General features: G+C 33.9%; 1 protein-coding gene across 6 annotated transcripts in view; it reads right to left on the bottom strand.

The window, feature by feature from the left end:
• The window catches only part of ZBTB44 (zinc finger and BTB domain containing 44), a 73320-nt gene that overhangs the window by 42640 nt on the left and 7995 nt on the right, over nt 1-22685 (bottom strand). Inside the window, exon 2 of one of the 6 annotated variants that reach the window (XM_081282542.1) lies at nt 5967-6128. The exons of the other annotated variants lie outside the window; for them this stretch is intronic. The gene's annotated coding sequence lies outside the window, so the exon portion shown is untranslated. The remainder of the gene's footprint in view (nt 1-5966; nt 6129-22685) is intronic. 6 annotated transcript variants of the gene reach the window in all.

Raw genomic sequence — 22685 nt, 5'->3', positions numbered from 1 at the left:
GCTCTAAGCAATTACTTACCTACTTTGTCCCCCAAATTTCCCTATTCAAGACAGACTTAAGAACAGAATCACATAAAAAGCAAACTTTTTGTGTTTGCTTTACTTACTCAGCGTAACATAGTACTATGTATCAGTACTTCTTTTTATTTTATGGCTGAATAATATAGCTGATGGACACTAGGTTGTCCCAACTTTTGGTTATTATGTTGCCATAAACAATCATTCACTTTTTGGTGTGAATGTATTTTTTCACTTTTCTTAGGTATACATGTAGGAGCAGAAATGTTCAGTTATTTACTGCTTGTTTGGTAACTGCCAGAATGTTTTCCAAAGATACTACACCTTTGTATTGCTACCAACAGTGTATAAAGTTTCTCATTTCTCCACATCCTTGTCAACTCATGTTATTTTCTGAGTGTTTTCCCCCCATATTAGCCGTTCTGGTGCATAGGAAGTGGTATCTCATTCTGTTTTTGATTTGCATTTCCTTGATAATAGGGTTGAGCAATGTTCCATGTGCTCATTGAGATGCTGTGCTCATTTGATTGGATTGTGTTTCTGTTACTGAGCTGTAAGAATTATTCATATATTCTGGATAAATTTGCTTACCAGATAGATGGTTTGCAAATATTTTCTCCCATTCTGTGGGTTGTCTACCAATTTCCCCCCGCAATATTTTAAATTTTTATTTATTTTTGTGGTGCTGAGGATTGAATCTAGAGCACTGTGCATGCCAAACCCAAGTTTTTAAAAAAAATTCTGATGAAGCCCAGTTTATCTTTTTCTTTTGCTGCTCATGTTTTTGTTGTCATATCTATAAATCCGCTGCCAAACACAATGCCATGCAGATTTACACTTAAAATGCCAAGGAGTTTTATGGTTTTAGCTCTTACATTTGGATCTTAAATCCATTTTGAGTTACTTTTTGTGTACGGTTTTAAGTGTCCAACCTCAATCTTTTACATAAAGTACCCAGTTGTGCCGGAAGCACGCTATATTTTCTCAATTGAAAGAACTTGTCGTTCTGGTTGAAAATCATTTGAGCATAAATGAATGAGTTTATATATCTGGACTCTGAGGTCTATTCCACTGACCTATATGTGTCTAACTTTGTGCCAGTATCACAATGCCTTCATTATTATTGTGTGAAGTTTTAAAATCAGGATGTACAATTGTCCTTTTTCAGCACTGTATTGTCTGAGTCCCTTGCACTTCCACATGAATTTCAGAAACCGGTGTTTTTTCATTTATTTAGATTGTCTATAATGTCTTTTGGCAATGTTTTGTAGTTTCAGAATGTTTCACACTTTGTGAAATTTGTTCTCAAGTGTTTTTAAAAAATATTTTTTAAGTTATAGGTGGACACAGTGTCTTTATTTTACTTTATATGGTGCTGAGGATCGAACCCAGTGCCTCATGCATGCTATGTGTGTGCGCTCTACCTCTGAGCCACAACCCCAGCCCCCAAGTATTTTATTATTTTGATACCATTGTGAATGAAATTGTTTTCTGATTTCATTTTGGATGGCTCATTGCAAATGTATAAAGAAGACAACTAATTTTGTATCCTGCAACCTTGATGAACTCATTAGTTCTAACAGGTTTCTAATGGATTCCTTAGAATTTCCTATATATAAGATCATGTCATCTACCAATAATTTTATTTATTCCTTCCCAATCTGAGTGCCTTTTATTCCTTCATCTTGCCCAATCTCTCTGGCTAGAATTTCCAGTGCAGTGTTAAATAGAAGTGGTGAGACTGCACTGGGCATTCTTATCTTGTTTCTGATTTTTGGAGGAGAGTAGCCAGTCTTTTACCATTAATTAGGACATTAGCTTTTGATGCCCATTTTCAGGTTGAGGAAAGTTTCTTTTTACTCCTGTTTTGCTGTGTGTTGTCATGAAAGGGTACTCAATTATGCCAAATCTTTTTCTATATTTATTGAGGATGATCACATGGATTAAAAATATTGTATTGATACAACATATTATAAGTGAACAGCATAAATGACGGTGTTCTATAGTTTTCTTGTGATATCTTTAGTTACCTTATCAGAGTAATATTAGCCCCATAAAATGAGATGTGTTTTCTATATTTTAAAAGAGCTTGTGGAGAATTGGTATTAGTTTTTTAAATGTTTGGTAGAATTCATAGTAAAGCCATCTGAGCCGGAGCTTTTATTTGTGGATATATATATATACACATTTTGACTACTGATTCATTCTCTTTACTTGACATATTATTCAGATTGTTTACTTCTTGAGTTTTTTCCTAGGATCTCTACTCATCTGTGTTGCCCAATTTGTTGGCATACAATTGCTCTTTGTATTTATTTGTTATTTTTAGAATTTCCTTCTTTCAGGTTTAGTTTTTTCTCTTTCCAATGTCTTTAGAAGGTGAGGTTATTCATTAGTATTATTTTTTTCTGTCTTAATGTAGGCATGAAAAGCTACAAATTGCTCTGTAAGCATACTATAGCCACATTCCACAAGTTTTGGTATGTTGAGTCTTCATTTTTACTTCCCTGTGAATATTTTGATTTTTTGTTTTGTTTATTATTTAGGAATGTGTTATTCAATTTCCACATATTTTTGAATTTCTTAAACTTTCCTGCTATTGATTTCTAATTTTCTTCCAATGATATCAGAACATACTCTGCATTCTTTCAACCTATTAAAATCTATTGACTTTGTTTTATGGCCTAGCATATGGTCTACACTGAAGAATGGTCCATATACTTTCCTTCAGAGGAAAGTATAATCTGTTTTTGTGTGATGTTCTATAGATGCCTGTTAGATATAGATGGTTTATATTTCCTTGCTTATCATCTAATTGTTTTATACATTACTAGAAGTTGTATATTGAAGTTTTCAAACATTAATGTTGAACTGTCATGTATTTTTTATTATTTTGCTTATTAAATTTGCAAAATAAAAATTATTTTGCTTATTTGGTATTTTGTTTTTAAAGTGTATATATATGCTTACAATTGGTTACCTTTCTGATGTAATGACTTTTATCATTATAAAAAGTCTCTAACATCTCTGGTTATAAAGCATATTTGTTGACTATTAGTATAATTACAATAGTTTTCTTGTTTCTATTTACATGATATATCTATTTTCATCATGTTACTTTCCATTTATTTCTTTGAATCTCCTGCATATAGCTAGATAATATTAACCACATTTGACAACTACTTTCTGTTTAATCCATTCACATTTTTATTATTAGTATGGATTTATGCTTGCCATTCTACTTTGCTTCCGTCTTATGCCTTTTTTTGTTCCTCTTCTTCCTTTCTGTCCTTGGTGCTGGGGATTAAACCCAGGGCCTCACATATGCTCAGTAAGTGCTCTATAAACAGAGCTATAACTCATCTCCCCAACCCTGTATTTTAATGGTTTCTTTCACTTTTTCTGAGTTATATTTCTAGTGGTTGTTCTCAGGTTTACCACATACACCTTTATTTGTCAGAATCAGCTTCAGATTTATATTAGTTTCATTCCAATGATCTGATAAAACATTACTCCTATATAGCTTTATTCTCTTCCCTACTGTATCTATTAATATTTCAAACACGTTGATGTAATTACAACTTCCCATCTGTAGTCATATTTCCTTAGCTCAATAATACAGCTTTATTTCCAATCATTTTTTCTTTGTCCTATTATCAGCAAATATATTACACACTTATTGCAGTTTGTGTTATATATCAACATTACACTATACATACATATGTATATATAATAACTGATTTTAAAATCAATTATGACAAGAAGGAAAATATTCACTAATTGCTGTTTATAATTACATAATTACCTTTGCTGGTATGCTTTGTGTGGGTGTAATTAACACTGAGGGTCATTTGCTTTCAGCCTGAAGAAATCCCTTTAATATTTCCTGCAAGGTAGGTCTGCTAGCAACAAATTCTTTGGATGTTTATTTGGGAAAGTCCTTATTTTGCCTTCATTTAAAAATGATGAAAGATATAGGATTCTTGGTTGTCAGTACCACACCCACCCTTTGGTGGTAGTGAGGATGAATTCAGGACTCTACCACTGAAGTAGAGCCATGGCCTTTTTAAAATTTTGAAACATGGTCTTGTTAAGTTGCCTAGGCTGGCTTTGAACTTCTAATTCTCCTGCCTGAGTCTCCAGAAGAACTGGGATTAGACAAGTGCCTACTGACAGTTTTTGTCTTTGAGCACTTTGAATGTTTATCCCACTAACTTTTGAACATCATTATTTCTGGTAAGAAACTATTAATCTTACTGTGGGGTAACATTCTGAGGGTTATTGTCTCTTGCTACTTTTCAAGATTTTCTCCTTGTCTTTGACTTCACCATTTTTACCATGTGTCTTTGTCTCTTTGTGTTTTTCTTAGGAGTTCACAGAGCTTCCTGAATATGTAAATGAGTTTTTCCAGAAATATAGCAAATTTTCTGCCATTGTTTGTTTTTCCCCCCCTCTATTGCCATCTCTTCTCATTTTTCTCTCCCCTTTGGTACTAGCAGTGATGCACTGGATTGTGTCCCACATTTTTCTAAGGCTGTGTTTATTTACCTTTGTTCTTTGGTTTGCTTTATCTTTATCAATAATCAAACTCATTAAATCTTTCTTCTGCCAGTTCAAATGTGTTGAACTGCCAGTAAATTTGAAATTCATTATTTTTCAACTCCAGAATTTCTATTTGTTTTGATAATTTGTTTGCTTACTGATATTCTCCATTTGTGAAAATTATCATTTACCTTCTTTAATTATGCTTTTTCTGTAGTTCTATGAAGCATACTTATAATGATGATTCCAAATTTTTTTCAGTTAAATCTGACATCTGATCTCTATCTCACAGGCAGTTTATGTTTCCTGCATCTTTCCCCTAGTATTTGGGCTATACTTTCTTGTTTATGTACAACCCTCAACTTTTTGTTGAAAACTGAACATTTTAGTTAAAACTGAATATTTTAGTCAATTCTGGTTACTATTCCTTTCCCCTCCTCTTCTTTCCCAGTGCTTGTTACTGTTCTTTGCTTGTTTCTTTCTTTCTTTTTTTTTTAATGACTAGCTGGATGATTTTAGTGAAGTCCTTTTTCCCACTTCCCTAAAACCCACAATGCTAAGCTTCTGATGTTGCTCCTCAGGGAGGTGTGTCTTTGGGTATGTCACAGTCACTCTGGATTTACAGTGATAAATCTAGGACTGCCTTTTCTCTTATTTTTTTAATCACATCTAGGTATTAAACTCCACCAATTGCTCTACTGTTTCTCAACAATGTGTGTGTTTGTGGGGGGAGAGGGGAGACCCCATAATCTGCTTTACAAATCAATCCAATCACTTTATAAATTAATCCAATCACATCCTGGCTCCTTTAAAGGAATACTTTTTGATGTCTGTTTGACATTTGCTCTGGCCACACAACAGGGTTCTTGCCACTTCTTCCCTGGCCTCTCCTAATGACCAGCTGGCATATACTCTAGGCTACACATTCATTAAATCCATTAAACCTCTTCCACAATTACCACTGTTCTTGAGATGGATCTTCATTTTTAAGTTCTACATATTATGTTGCCAATTAAGTCAGTTGCTTTGGGAAGACAATAGATGCTATTTGCTTTATGGTTTATCTTCCTCCCCACAGGCAAAATTTCTGATCCAGGATTCAGAAACTAGAGGTGAAGGAAGATAATGGCAAGGTTTTCTCTGAATAAGATCTCTACTGTAGAAGCTCAGTACTACTCGTGATTCAAATGAACAATCTCAAGTTTCTGCTTTAAGAAGCCAGGAAAGAAGAAAATAAAACCAAAGCAAGCATAAGGAAGGAATTACTAAAGAGTAGAGACTTACAAAATAGACAGAAACAGTGAAAACCAAAAAACTCCAAAATGTTTGTTCTTTAAAAATATCAGTAATATTGAAAAAAGATCTAGCAAGAATGACAAAGAAAAGCCAGACATAGTGGCACATACCTGTTATTCCGCTTACTAGAGAAGCGAAGGTAGAGGATTGCAAGTTTGAAGCCAGACTGGGCAATTTGGCAAGACTTTATCTCAAAATAAAATAAACAGGGCTGGGGATGTAGTTCAGAGGGCCTGTATAGCCATGTGAGGTCCTGGGTTCAATCCCCAGTACTGAAAGATAAAAAAAAAAAAGAGAGAAAAAATCAAATTACTATGAAAGGAAAAAGGCAATATTATGAATATGTAGATGCTACAACCAGAATAAAACGGGCCAATAACTATTACTGAAATTGGATTCATAATGAAATCCTTCTAACCAAGAATTTCTAGGCTCAGATGGTTCCAACAGAGAATTTTACCAAACAGTTAAAGAAGAAATAATACCAATTAATACAACCTATTCTGGTCCTCACTGGGGCAAAAAAGCAAGAAAAAGATATAAAAGATATATAGATTTGAAAAGAAAAAAAAATGAAATGGTCTTTACTCATTACACATGGTAAGTAACATCCAAAAAATCTTTAAAGAACAGAACTAAGTTACCACATACAAGGTCAACATAAAAAAGTCAACTATAATTGGGAATGGGGGACAGGGTGGCACTAGGGATTGAACTCAGGACCTTGCAAGCATTCTCACTGAGCTACATCTCCAGCCCTCCTTCCCCTTTTTAAAATTTTATTTTTAGATTGGCTCTCTAAGTTTTCTAGGGTGGCCTCAAATTTACAATTCTCCTACTTCAGCCACCTGATTACATGGTATTACAACTGTGCACTACTGCACCTGGCTCAACTGTATTTTTATATAGTAGCATTTAACAAAACGTAACCTAAACTCAAAAACTAGTATCATGATTAAAACAGCTCCAGAAAAAAACAAGTATAAATCTAACAAAACACACATAGAAGTTACATGCTAAAATATAAAACATGGATAAAAGAAACTAAGGAAGACCTACCTAAAAGGGAACCATTATATTCATGAATTGGAAAACTCAACATAGTAAAAGATGTCAAATTTGCTCAAATTTATCTACAGATTTAATATAATTACAATTAGAATTACAGCAGGACTTTTTTTGTAGCTATAGATGAGATGATTCTAAAATTTACACAGAAAAGCAAAGACATTGGAATTGACAAAACAATTCTGAAGAAAGAGGAATCACATTAAAGAATTACTATAATTACTATACAGGAATCCAGACAGTGGTACTAGCAAAAGTACAGAGAGATCAATGAACAAGAGTCTAGAAATATACCCATACAAATACGGTTGACTGATTTTTGGTAAAGGAATTTTTGGTAAGCAATTCAATGGAAAAACAGTTATTTCAATAGTTGTTGTAACAACTGGACATTCATATGCAAAAATAAAAAACAAACAAAAAACCCACAAAACAAACAAAATCCTTGATGGAAATCTCATACCTTATTCCAAGTTACAAGCTAAAGTATAAAACACAATAAGGGAGAAAATCTTTGTCTTAGGGTTACAGGTTTGGAACTATTAGCCATTAAACCAAAAGCACAAAAGCAAAAAGATAAACTATATTCCATCAAAACTGCTGTGTGAAAATCAAAGTTGCTGTGTGAAGAACATTATATTAAGAGAGCAAAGACAAGCTAAGACCTGTGAGAAATTATTTGCAAATCACTCACCTGTCAAAGAACATGTATCAAGAATACAGGGTATAAAGAATTCTTAGAAATGAACCGGTACAAAAACAACTCACCCAATTAGAGGTCAAATGGGAAAGCTGAGACTAGTTGTACTCATGCCTAGCTCTAATGAGGTACACCTATCCTGTTGATGTATATTAGAGAAGACCTTGGGGGAGCTGTTTTTATCCCTGCCCAGTGATAAGAAGGACCTCGAGACGAGTGAAGACTTGTGGGAAATGGTAAAACAAGGTGTTTCTACCTTTTGGGCCAGGGAGGTTCAGCAGAGGTCAATTGGGGAACATAACCTCCTGACCCAACCCAGCAGTAACCAGGCACCCCCTTCACCTCGCTGCCAGTGTCAACAAATGCCATGTAAGGAACCTGGACTTTTACCCTGACTTGGCAGTAAAGAGACAGTGCCTCCCTTAATGGCATGGTGTCAGAGGATGCTGCTAAAAGATCTATAGTCCTATAACCTAAACCCCAAAATGTCCAGGATAAAAATTTAAAAATCACTCTTCATACAAGAACCAAAAAAATTTGAACCTGAATAAGAAAAGACAATGTACAGATGATAACACTGAGATGACACAGATACCTCCATTATTTGGCAAAGATTTAAAAGCAGCCATCATAAAAATGCTTTAAGGAGCAATTATTAACATAACCAAAACATATTAAACAATAAAGAACAACAATGAAATACAGTAATTGCAATGAGCTATCACTTCATACCCACTGGGATAGTTAGGTGAAGCTAGAGAAACTGGAAGCTCACACAAGGCTGATGGGAATGTAAAGTGGTATAGCCATTTGGAAAAACAGTCTTGGAAGTTGCTCAGAGGTTATACATACAGTGACCTCACGGCCCACTGAGCCAACTATTCCTAGATGTATGTCCAAAATAAGTGAAAATGTGTTCACACAGAAACATGCACATAAGTGTTCACAGCAGCACTGAAGAATGGACAAATAAAATGTGGCTTTATCCATACAATGAAGTATTATTTGGCAATAATAAAAATGAAGTACTGATATAAGCTACAACATGAATGAATCTTAAAATTATTATGATAACTGAAAAAGACAGTCATCAAGGAACATATATTGTACAATTCCATTTATATGAATGCCCAGAATACGAGAGAGACAAAACACAGGGTAAAAAGTAAATTAGTGGTTGGCTAGAATTGGAGGGATGGAGGTATTAGAATATGATAGCTAAAGGGGGAGTCCACGGATTATTTTGGACTAATGAAAATGTTCTAAAATTGACTGTAGTGATGGATGTACAACCCAACGAATATATTAAAAGTCATTGAATTGCACACTTTGAATGGGTGAATTTTATGTAAACTTATATTAAAGTAAAAAAAATGTAACTGAAAATAAACTCAATAAATTCAACAGGCAAATGGAGAAGACGGGAAAAAAATCAGTGAACTTCAGAATAGCACAATAGAAACCATCAAATTTGAACAATAAAGAAAACAGACTGAAAAAAGATGAAAAGAGCCTTGAGGGCCTATGTTACACAGTATAAAAAAGAGAACTAACTTCCATATCCTTCCTAAAGGAGAGAGAGAGGGTGAGGCAGAAAAAGCCTCCCAAAAATATAATGACTGAAAACTTCTGACTTCTTGCAAAGAACATAAACCTTGAGATTCAAATGGCTCAGTGAAGCAAAAGTGGATTAAAGAAGAAAAAATTCAGGCTGGAGTTGTGGCTCAGAGATAGAGTTCTCACCTAGTGTGCCTGAGGTACTGGGTTCAATTCTTAGCACCACATAAAAATAAAATAAATATATTGTGTCCATCTGTAACTAAAAAATAAATATTAAAAAATAAAAAATAAAAAATTCATCCCCAAACACATCATATTCAAAGATAACTATAGATGGCAGAAACAAGTGACATAATGTCTTTTTAAGTTCTTCAAGAAAAGACAAGTTAACCCAGAATTCTATATCCAGCAAAATATCCATCACGAATAAAGAGAATATTAAGACATCTTCAGACAAAAAAAAAAAAAAAAAAACAGGAAAATTTGCTGGGCATGATGGTGGACCCCTTTAATCCCAATGGTTTGGGAGGCTGACACAGGAGGATTGCACGGGTTCAAAGCTAGCCTCAGCAACTCAGCAAAGCCCTAGGTAATTTAGTGAGACCCTGTCTCAAAATAAAATATAAAAAAGGGGCTGGGGATGTGGGAGTGGTTAAGGACACCTGGGGTTCAATCCCTGGTACCAAACAAAGAACAAACAAAAAAACCTGGAAAATTTGTTGCAAACTGGCTTTACCCTAAAAGAAGGGTTAAATAAGTTACTGAAATGGAAGGAAAAACAATGGAAAGAGTAAAAAAACACAGGTGACAGTCTTCCATCTTGAGTTTCCTAACTTACTTTTGACATAATTAAAGCAAAAATTCTCATTTTTTACATAATTCTTAAAGTATATACAGAAATATTTCAGACAATCATAAACAAGGGAAGTGGTAAGGAAATTTGAAAGGGAGGAAAGATTTCTACTCCAAAAACTTAAAATGTTTTAGACTGTGACAAGTTACTTCTGAATAAATAAATACCTAGAGCAAATTCAGAATAACCTATACAAAAATTTACACTCAAAACACTATGGATAAATACGAAATTCTAAAAAAGGTACAAGTAACACAAAAGGAAGAAACAATAGAGAAAGAACAGAGGGAACAAACAGATCATGGCAGACCAAAATCTTCACGTATCAATGACACTAAATCTAAGTAGTCCAGGTAAAAGACAGACTGGCCAAAAGGGTCTATAGAGGCACACTATGGTTTCTTTCACAGATTTTAAATTCCCTACTTAATTAATGAAAACAAGGTTTATTTGCAAATTTGAAGAATCTCTAGGTAGAGAAATTTTGGGAAAGTCATATAGTCCTTTTGCCTTCTAACATTTAAATCATTAGAATGAAGTTATCCCAAACAAAATTCTGGCATTTCACCACATTTTCAACTACTTTATGTTTATTTGTAAACATAAATCAATGATATGCTATCCATAAAAAACTTACTTTAAACATGATAGAGGTAGACTGAAAGTAAAAGGGGTTTGAGGTTGTCGCTCAGCAGTAGAGTGCTCACCTAGCACCTGTGAGGCACTGGGTTTGATACTCAGCACCACATAAAAATAAATAAATAATATGAAAGTATTGTGTCTAACTACAACTAAAAAAAATTTAAAGAAAAAGTAAGTAAAAGGATGAAGAAAATATAGAACTGTGCTGTTTAATGTAGTTGCTATTAGCCATACATGGTTAGTTAAAATAAAATAAAACTGAAAATTCAGTTCTTCAATTGTACTTTGCCAAATTTCCAGTGGAATATTAAAATGCAATTTTAAGGGCTAAAGAAATACCTCAGTAGTACAGCTCTTGCCTATCATGCATAAGGCCCTGGGTTTGATCCCCAGTTTCACAAAGATGGGGAAAAGGCTTTTTATTGTATTGATGATATGCCCTTATTATCACGATTTTAAAAATAATGTTCTTCAAAAACACTATACAAACCAAAAAGCTGACATCACCTACACAGCAGTTACTTAGGTTTTTTATTGTGGCAAAATACACATAAAAATTTTAAGTCTACACTTCAGTAACATTCAGTACATTCACACTGTTAGGAAACCATTATCACTATCTCCAGAAGGTTTTCAACATTCCATACTTAAACTCAGTACTCTTGAAACATTCCTCCCTCTCCCCAGTGTTTAGTAACTACGGTCCTTCTTTGTATAAATTTTACAACACTAGATACCTTACCTAAGTGGAATCCGCAATATTGATCCTTTTGTTTGGCATATTCTACTTAGCATAATTTGGGGGATGGGGATGGGGAATGAATTCAGAGAGACTCAACCACTGAGCCACATCCCCAGTCCTTTTTTGTATTTTATTTAAAGACAGGGTTCACTGAGTTACTTAGCACCTTGCTTTTGCTGAGGGTGGCTTTGAACTCTCCTTCCTCCTGCAAAAGCTTCCTCAGCTGCTGGGATTACAGGTAGGTGCCACTACGCCCAGCTATCATCATGTTCTTAAGATTGCTCTATATTGTAGTGTCTGTCAATTTCCTTTCTTTCTAAAAATTAAATAATGGGCTGGTGCTGTAGCTTAGTGGTAGAGCACTTGCCTAGCATAAGGCAAGTGAGGACCTGGGTCTGATACTCAGCACAAAAATAAATAAATAAACAAATAAATAAATAGAATAAAGGTACTGTGAAAAAAATTCTAAGAAAAAAATTAATTAACATTACAATGCATGTATATATCACATTTTGTTTATCCACTCATCTCTTGATATACACCTGGGTTTCTCCCACAGATTTTCAAATCCCTTACTTAATAAAAATAAAGTTTATTTACAAATTCAAAGAATCTCTAGGTAGAGGAATTTTGCAAAGGCCACTAGTCTCACAGCTCTCTAATACTTAAATTGAATTGCATAAAATTTTGGCATTTTACTGTATCTTCACTGTTTTTTTAAAATATTTTTTTAGTTGTTGATAGACCTTTATTTTATTCATTTATTTATGTGTGGTGCTGAAAACTGAACCCAGTGCCTCACACATGCTAGGCAAGCACTCTACCACTGAGCCACAACCCCAACCCTCTTCACTGCTTTTAACTGTTCACATTGTATTTTACTTAGAAAACATTGGCAACTTTTCCAAGTTGCCAATCTCATTTGTATTTTAATTAATTTCAATATATTCATGTATGTGATATACCTCCACAGGCAAGGAAAGATTTTTAAAATACTATGATAAAATATAAATATATAACAAAACTTGTCATTCTAATCATTTCTAAGGGTACAGTTAAGTGACATAACTACATCTGCACTGTTGTGCAACCAGTACCTATTTCCAAAACTTTCTCATCAGCAAGGCCAGACTTTATCAAAACTCCAAAGAATATCAGGGAAGCAAATAACATCACAGATTTCACTGGCATAGCTGTTCTAGAATTATATAATTTTTTTTGTTTTAATATAATGAAAATAATTCAATCTCATTTTTAAAATTTTGAGATTTGATAGCGAGAATGACTCGATTTTTTTCTACTTCTCTACTCTGCAGATATTATTAAAAAGGCAAGCAAATATGTAGGTAAAATTTTCAAAAATTCAAGGAATTTATAGTACCACACTGTATGTGATATACTGCAAACTTTTTCATTCTTGCTTAGTCAATATGAATATGTAGCTTTTATATCTTGCTTATTCATCCTTGTTAAAAATTTATTGATGCATAGGGCAGGAAAGGTAGCTGAGAGGTAGAGTGCTTGCTTGCCTAGGCCCAAGGCCCATGGCAAAAAACAAAAACAAAAACCAGGGGCAAAATAAAATTGAATTGTAAAAATCACAAACATAATAATAATTCATAATTGCCACAATTATTAATGGTATTATACATTAGTAATGGTTCTTAAAACAGGGTGTGAAACTTAAGCAACTGAATACCAAATTCCTAAAGTTCTCATTAACCACAAAGACATATAAATCACAAAATCTCTTGTAAGATCTGCTTCTTTGGGGACTCTGTAAGCTGTCATCAATAGGACTTTAACAATGTCAAAAACATTGAGACTTGATAAATCATTATACATTAATTAGAAGAATTAGGTTTTTTTCTATATTATCCAATTTAGATAGTTCTGGAAATCATTAGCATTTATTGCTATAGACAACTACGGAAAAACATTTTGATTTGATATAGTCAAAATAATATTAAGTTTCTCTTGACCAACCATGTCAGATTGTAGGGTATGACTGACACTGATAGTTTTTATTTTGTCATACTACAGACATTACAATTCATGGCTTGAATGTTATTTTAGAGGCTAAAAAGGTAAAAGATAGAGAAACTGAAAAGAGGCAATATTTTCCCCCACTCAGATGGGTGAAAAAAAGCACACTCAAATAGAATGAAGAAATTTGAATTTCAGAGTCGAAATAGAAATTAGACTATTATTTTATAGTTTGGGAAAACAAGTTTAGTTCAGCAAATATTTATCAACTGCCAAATACTTGTGCTAAAGCCCAGAAAGGTTAACCAAGTCAGTAATTTAGCAGAGCTCAGATTACTTGTTCTTGATTTCTACCAAAAAAAAAAAAAAAAATCACAACAAAACAAGACTTGAAACCAGTCTTTGTAAATTATAAATACTCTTTCCATTGACTTGATAATAGTGTAAAAATAATTGTTTCCTCTAGGGAACAATTGTTATTATTAGAATAAAAATCTTATTACTTCTCGAACTTAGTCAATATGGCCAAACCTGTGTATCAACTATCCTAAATAAGAGACAAACTGCTTTCATACAATTAAAGAAAATTACTTTGAGAAGTTAGACTTATTAAATACCTTTCTAAATTATCAAAGTGACAGAAAGGCAAATTCTATAACAAAATTATGTTTTACAAAAATGAAAGAAATTAACTATTAGGTCAGAACTGGTATGTGTTTATGGTGCTGGAGATGAAACCCTGGGTCTTGTGAATTTTGAACAAGTGCTCTAATACTGAACTACATCCTGAGCCCTGGACCAGAATTTTATTATTTTTTGGTACCAGGAATTTACCCCAGGTGCACTTAACCAATAAACCATATTCCCAATCCCCTTGTTTGTGACAGGGTCTTGCTAAGTTAAGGCTGGCTTTGAACTTGCCATCCTCTTGTCTTGAGTTTCCAGAGTCGCTAGGGTTACAGGCATGTGGCACTGTGCCCGGCTAGACCAGATGTAGTACTTGCTACCCAACAACTTAAAAAGAAATAAGTGACTGAAAATGCCAGACGTTAGCACATTGATTATCTGATGGTCTCAGAAAAATACTTAAAGGTTACTCTTCCATCTATAAATATAAACTTAAAAAAACCCTAAAATACAGCCCTATGAAAACATCTATTAATTAGAATTTTCTTTTTTCTTTTAAATGGAGTCTTACTATGTTCCCCAGGCTAGCCATGAAGTCTCCTGGGCTCCAAGGGATCCTCCTGCCTCAGCCTCTGAAGTATCTAGTATGCCAACTTACTTACCCAGTTTAATTTGAATTTTCTTAGAAACTTACTACCCCAAATCTTCCTAATAAACCATATAAACCTTACATCATAACTACTACTCAATTCCCATTAAGGTTTCTAATCCTAGATCTGCCATAGACATTCCTGGTATCTCTGTTCCTTTGAAACACATAAGATTGCTATAAGAATAAAAACACTGAGACTTGATAAATCATTATGCATTAACTAGAAGAATTAGTTTTTTTCCATAATGCAATAGATTCCTTCACCTCATGTATAGTCACATTTCACAGTTAATTCAATTATCAATGTATTAATGTTGCCTGAAGACAAGAGTGTATACCAGGAAGAGTGATAGCTTTGTAATCTTTGTAATCTTAATCACTGCTATGTCACTGAGGTAGCTGGATGACCTTAGAAAAGTTCCATGAGCTTTTTGAGGCTTGCTTTAGGAATTAAATAAGTGTATGTAAAGTGTCCACTGATTGGCACACAGTATATATGCACAAGATATGATAGCAAGAAACAGAGGAGTTAACATCATGGACAGAAAGCTATTAGTGACTGAATTAATCTCAAATCTCCAACTTCCTGAACTTCAGTTCTGGGCTTCTAGCTATCTTGCTAGATTCCCTTTGACTGTGCATGCCATGTTGCAAATTTGACATCTGAAACTGAACTTGCTTTTTCTCCTTCAGCTAATATTCCACTGCAAAATTTCTTATTTTTGTAATGATTTATACCTTCAATCGCTCAGTCACCCATTGCTTAAAATCTCATATAGTAGAGTAGTCCCCTCTTCTCTAAGGATACCTTCTCCAAGACACCTTTGGCTGTCTGAAATCAGACGTAATATCGAACCTTATATATGTTATGTTTCTTCCTATATGTAACATACACATGATAAAGTTTAGTATTCATTTTTTTATTCACCAGCTTTATCTTCCATCAAAACCTTGAAAGGTACCCTTCACATAAAAATTCAGGAGAACTATAGATCGTCTCCAAATTATGTTTACTGATAAATCAAAGTCATCTTTCAAAGCCCACTAGCCAGAGATAATATAATCTTGTATAATCATAAGTCTTGGCTTTCTGGTCTTGATTGGTGTGTTCTCTCTATGCATAAGTTTTGAGGTGCATATTATTAAGTGCAGCATGTTAGATGAGTACAAAAACAGTAAGAATGCTGAAAGTTCTAATGAATAGAGATATGTGATAATAGTGAAAATAAAATGCAAAGACTAACACATTAGCAAAGACAAACATTAATACAGAGAAAACAAAGCATGCTGCCCTGTGATTGGGGTAAATACTCAGTATAAAAGACCAAAGTACCTACAACTAATCTTGCAATATATGAAGATTCTAAACCTACACAATAATTGATGATCTGCAAAAGACAAGGAAAAAAAGACTGAAGAAATAGAAAAACTATGGAGTATGTGGTTAGAATGGTATCCATCCTGCACAGCAGATTTCACTTTTAGTCTCAGAACCCCTTTACACTGTTAAAATGGACCAAGAATCCCAAAGAACTTATTTATGTGTGCTATATACATTTACTGTTTAAAATTAGAAATTTAAAAAATTGATTCATTGAAAAATAATAAATCTGTTAATACAACAGTTTTCAAAAACCTATATTTTTTCAGACTCAGAAAGACTAGAATGGGCTGGAGTTGTGACTCATTGGTAGAGCACTTGCCTGGTATGTGCGAGGCCCCAAGTTCTATCCTCAGCACCATGTATAAATAAATAAGTAAATAAAAAAAAGATCCATTGACAACTAAAAAATATTTTTAAAAAACCAAAAAAATTTGCAAATCTCTTGGAATTCTAGTTTACTGGAAATTAGCAAATTCTCACATCTGCATTTGCATTCAGTCTGTTGTGATAGCATGTTTCAAGTGCCTCTGAAAAACTTCATCATATATATCTCAGAGAATCTGAAAGAAACAGCAAATATCTTAAAATACTGTTATGAAATTGTTTTGACCTCTGAAAAGTTCTGGGATCCCCAAGAGAGTTACCAGACCACAATAACCACTGCTTTAGGGTCACAAAATAGTGTGATAGTGAAAGTACTCAGTAGAGCCTGTTCTGTCATCTATCACTTAAGATAGTCATAAAAAATAGATGTTGGATTTGTGTATGGGATAAGATACATACCTCAACAGATTTTCATTGTCGATATAAAAGATTTGCTTTAGATAAAAGACAGTGATCAAGAAAATTTTTTTGACCAAGAAAAATATAACCTGCTAGGGATCTTCTTGCCACTCCTCCACCCTTCCAAAACAGCCCACAAACAAGCTAGCTACGTGTTGTTTTCATCTCTGGAATTAAGGCCTATAATTCAGAATTGTGGGGACCATCTTATAACCATGGGAAGGCTATAATCTAAGGATGGCAAAGAAAAAGTTGAGAATTGACTTTGATGATGCCATTAAAGTGCCAAATTAACTCTGAAGTTGCCCTACCCTAGCAGTTCGTTAGGTGTATGAAATAATAAATGTCTTTAATGTTTAAGCCACTTGACTCAAGGTTTTCTGATATATAAAATGTCACTCCTCATTCAGATATCCCATAGGTACTTCAACAGGTCCAAATGAATTCATTATCATTTCTCACAAATGTACTCTTCTTATTGAAGTTCTCTGGTCAATGACAGCACCAACTCTAAAAAGAAAAAAGTACAATCACAAATATCCTTAAGAGGAGGCGGCAGAGGGATAGTTGAAACAGAGAAGATGATATAAAAGAGTGGTCGAGGGGGTTATGGCAGTGTGCAGAAACTGGAGTGATGAATGATATGGTTATAAGATGAATGCCTGTAGCTGGAACAAGTAGGAATGGTTTCTCCCTTAGAGCCTTTGGAGGAAATGAATACCTGTCAACATCATGATTTCAACCCAGAGATACTGATTTAGAATTTCTGGCTTCCAGAAGTCCGAGAAAATAAATTTGTTGCTTTAAGTCATCCAGTTTGTGATAATCATGAAACTAATACAACTTTTTTCTTTTGTTCTCAATATGGGCCCAATCACTAAAACCTATCTCAAATCCACCCTCCCCTTCCTTTCTCTACTGCCCCTGTGCTAGACTACTTAAACAGCATCCTGATTGGTCTGCTTACCTTTAGTTTTACCAGAGGGAATTAACCCGCCAACATTATTTAGATAGTCTCTAAAATGCAATATCTCAATCCAGATATTTTATTAGTTTATGCCCTGGTTACCACGCAGACTTTGTTACATTTCAGCACTTTCATGATGTCACATTTCATATATTTCATAATATTCCATAATGCTGTTATTTAATATTGATTTCAACATACAAAATCCTTAAGAAAAGCCTATTATCTCCCACTATACTAATGAGGAAATTAAGCCTCAGAGAATAAGTGATTTGTCAAAGGTTACAAGGCTCCTAACAACAATGTATCTGTGGCTAAGCTTTCTCACTTTTTATCTTCTCCCTGCTCTATTACACTTTTAGATGCTTTAGGCTCGCTTTCCCTCCCTCCCTTATTCTCCAATATAAACTCTTTGCTTTAAATTGGCTTTGACTCATCATTCTCTCAATATACTATTATCCACTTCCTCACCTCTGGAATTCTTTCCTTATTACTCTCAACAGGTTAAATTCTACTCTATTTTGTTATTTTTCAACATGAGATATCACCAGTGCTTTCCATTTATTATATTCCTTTCAGATTAAAATGTATTTTCAAATGTATTTTCTTTGGATTTTAAAAGTCTTATGAAATACATTTAAAAAACTAAAGATCAGAGAAAAGAAGCGGCCTAATAGGTACTCAAACTCAGACTTCTATAATTAAACACTGTCTTAATATTACTGTTATACCACATTGCCTTTCCCTCCATGGAATTCCTGTAGTAGTTCTGTCAGGATCATTTGACATACTACCAATTTAAGTTTACTGGAGTACTTGCCCTGTCTCTCCAAGGATAATTCCAACATATTTATGAAATCAACCATACCTGGGTTCCCAGCAATATATTCTTTAAAAAGGTCAGGACATATATATCGTCACCACAATCAAGATAGGGAACATTTCTGTGATCCCTATAAGTTTCTTTGTGCTTCTTTGCAATGTCTCCTTTTTGCTCCTCCTCAGAAATCATCAATTTGCTTGTCATTTTGGATTAGCTGGAATTCCCTTCCTCCATCTCTTTCTTTGGCAGTACTGGGGAGGCACTCTGCCACTGAGTTAAAATCCCAAGCCATTCCTGTTTTTTTTTTTTTCTTAATTTTAAGACAGGGTCTTGCTAAATTGCCAATCTCCTGCCTCAGACTTCCAAGTAGCAAATTACAGTACTGCATTGGTCTAGAACTTTATATACAGGAATCATGCAATACTCATACTTCTTTCACTTGATATTACTATGAGATTCATCCATATTGCCCACAACATGGGCTTAAGAATTTTTTTTGTTCCTTTCTACTCCTGAGGACTGTTTCACTGAATGGATGTATCACAATCTGTTTGTCATTTAACTGTTGACAAACTGTTGTTTCCAGTTTGGGCTACTGCAAATAAAGCTGCTATGAACATTTGTGTATAGGCCCTTGTGAAGACAAACCAGCAGAGGTTCTTAATCATTTGTTTCTACATCATTTACATGTGTTATACTTACCAATAACATTACTTATTACAGTGCAGTGATTCTAAAAATAATCACTACTCTATCCTCAGTACAATATTTCTGTGTAACAGGTGATCAATGATTTGTTTGCAGATCTTGCTCTCCTCAAAACCCACATTCAACTTGAGGGGAGAGGCTGGGTCCTGCCTGTATTTTGTAACTTCCTACAACAGAGCGGATATTTGTAAAATGCTCAAAAAGTGTTTGTGGTTTATGGGGCTTACTTTTTTAATGGAGCTTATATTTATTGGAATATAAATATTCCAAAAATAAACACATATTACTTCGTGTTTAATCACATTAATAACTTGAAGTTAAAACTTCATGTTAAAATCCAGGGAAGATGTTATGAAAGTGCATCGAAACCAGCAAATGTTAACTCAATCATACTTTAATTTTCCAGAAAATCAAAATAAGATGTTTCTACTTTTTTCTTTACAATCAAGTTTTATTCTTTACAAATATAGCTGTACTTTATATTTTAAGTTTTGTTCTAATATGTACCCTGTTCTCAATCTAAGTTAAAAAACAAACAAACAAACAAACAAAAAAATGGCTCTTTTTCTGTGAAAGAACCACTTTTCAGAATGGATTCACATGAGAACTCATATTTGAGAACATGCCTTTTCTTTATCTAAACATAAATAAAAGTGTATACAATCTTTATTTGATGATGGTTTACATCCCAACAGTCTTTCTTAAGTGTTTAAGTTTTCAGGGAGAATTAAGTGGAAAACTTTACCAGAGTTTTAAAGTATCACTTTAGCCACTTTTACTCCTTGTTTTGAGTGCTAGAGATCAAATCTCATGCATGCTAAGCAAACACTATAACATTAAGCTACATTCCCAGCCATAACTAGCCAGTTTTCAATCAAATATTTTAATCTTTTCCCTAATTAAATAAGTTCAGAGCTTTGAGAGAGATTAAGACTTAACTAGAGTTAATAAATTAAATTATCAACATTAGACTAACAGAATTTCCTTTTATTGCATTCCTTAAAAAATAGCTGGGTCCAGTGGCACATTCCTGTAATCCCAGCAACTCAGGAGGCTGAGGCAGGAGGATTACAAGTTCAAAACTAACCTCAGCAATTTAGTGAGGTCCTAATGACTTAGCAAAATCATGTCTTAAAAAATACATACACACACACACACACACACACACACACACACACACACTGCTCAGGATATAGCTCAATAGTTAAGTGACCCAGGCAGGGTTCAATCCCCAGTACCAAAAATAAAATAAAAAAAAAATAGAATTACTATAAGATCTAGCAACTCCACTTGAGTATATGCTCCAAGGAACTGAAAGCAGGAATATGAAATCTTTGTACAATTATATAAAGGCAGCATTATTCACAATAGCCAAAAGTAACTCAAATGTCTGTGAACAGATCCAATGGATAAACAAACATGGAGCATACTAATGGACTATTACTCAGCCTTAAAAAGGGAAAAATTCTGATGCTACAAAATGAATAAATCTTGAAGGTATCATGCGAAGTGAAAAGGCAGTTATAAAGGATAAATGTTAACATGATTCCAATTATATAATACACCTAAAGTAAATTCATAAAGAGAGTAGTAGATACTTGGGGATGTAGAGAGGACACTAGAATCTTATTGTTTAATGGGGTCATAATGTTTTTTCTTCTTCCCCTGTGGTACTTAGTGATTAAACCCAGGAGTGATCTATTATAGAGCTACATCCCCTATCCCCTTTTATTTATTTTTTTGGTATCAGGTATTGAACCTAGGGGCACTTAACTACTGAGCCATATCCCCAGCTCCTTTATAATTTATTTAGAGATAAGGTTTCATTAAATTGCTGAGGCTGGCTTTGAACTTGTGATACTCCTGCCTTGGCATGCCAGGCTGCTGGGAGCCCTTTTTACTTCTGAGACAGGGTTTTGCTAAGTTGCTCAGGCTGCCCTTGAATTTGGGATCCTCATGCCTCAGTGTCCCAAAGATGGGATTACAAGCCCGTATCACTGCACTAGGCTTGAATTATATATAGTTTTGAAAGATGAAAAGAGTTCTGGAGATGGGTAGTAATGATGGTTGTACAGAAATATAAATGTACTTAAAGCTACTGAACTGTACCCTTAAAAGCTGTTATGGTGGTAAATTTTGTGTGTGTTTCATCACAATTAAAAAAAAAAAAAAGTAACAGTGGTCCAGACTTCTATCTTAAGAAGTTAATAAAAGAACAAAATGAACCTAAAATAATAGAAAAAAATTAAAGCCAAACCTTGGTTCTCTGAAAAAAATAAGCAAAACTGATAAACCTTTCGCTAAACAGATCAAGAGGTAAAATAAAGGAGGGGGAAAAAAAGGAGGACAGAATAGTGAAAAAGATATACAGAATAAACAAGGATAGTAAGACATTTCAGAAATTAAGGGTGTAAGATGTTTCAAGGGGTGATTGACAGGGTCAAATGTTGATAGTTCAAAGATATAAACCATCAACATATAAAGATATTTGATATAGCCACAAAGGAGTCACTGATGACCTTATAATAGCACACAAGGGAGTAGAAGTAGAGTTAGAAGCAATATTTCAATTGACAAAGAATACACAGAAATGAAGAAGTGAAAACTGTGGGCCCGAATAATTCAATCTGAAGTACTCTGGTTCTAAAGACAGAGCAACGGGGTTAACTGGGAGCTTAGCTTAGTAGGATTTTAAAATATACTGATATTTGAATAGAAATGATCTTTCATTCCCCCAAACAAATAAAAAATACATATATACATATTATTATGGTAAATATGCAGAGAATATGTTTGATTATTATTAGAATAGACTCAGAAAAGAGGGAAAAATTAAAGATGCAGGGAACATGTGTTACTACATGGTAAAAGGTCCCTGGATAGGTAGAAGAAAATGGGATTCAGAACATGAAATGATTAACCCAAAACAAGAGGATACCTAGTGATGGAGAGAAAAAAGGTTGTGTGTGCAGGCATTACTTTAAGTACTTTTTTACATGTTAAATAATTTAATTTTTACATAAAATTTTGAGATTGGTATCATTTTTCAGCAAGGAAAATGCAACAATGAAACACTTCTTCCCACAGTGAGAAGTAGTAGAAGTTCTTATTTGATAGCATTGTTTCTCTTTGAAGTTAGAGGTAGAAGTGGATAGTTGAGAAGGGAGGATAGAGTTAAATTTTGAGGAAAATGAAATCTGAAAAATAATGTGTGGAGGAAAAAAAAACCGAAGGATAGCTAGGAGGCACTAAAGACCCAAATGAAATTAGAAATCCAAATTTTTTAGTGGCAATAATCTATAACTTTTAAGTTGTATTTCAATAAATGGTTGAA

Source organism: Spermophilus citellus (genome assembly GCF_964194105.1).
Source record: "Spermophilus citellus genome assembly, chromosome: 2".
In the NCBI taxonomy this organism is placed as follows: domain Eukaryota; kingdom Metazoa; phylum Chordata; class Mammalia; order Rodentia; family Sciuridae; genus Spermophilus; species Spermophilus citellus.
This window is presented reverse-complemented; position numbering and strand designations above follow the sequence as displayed.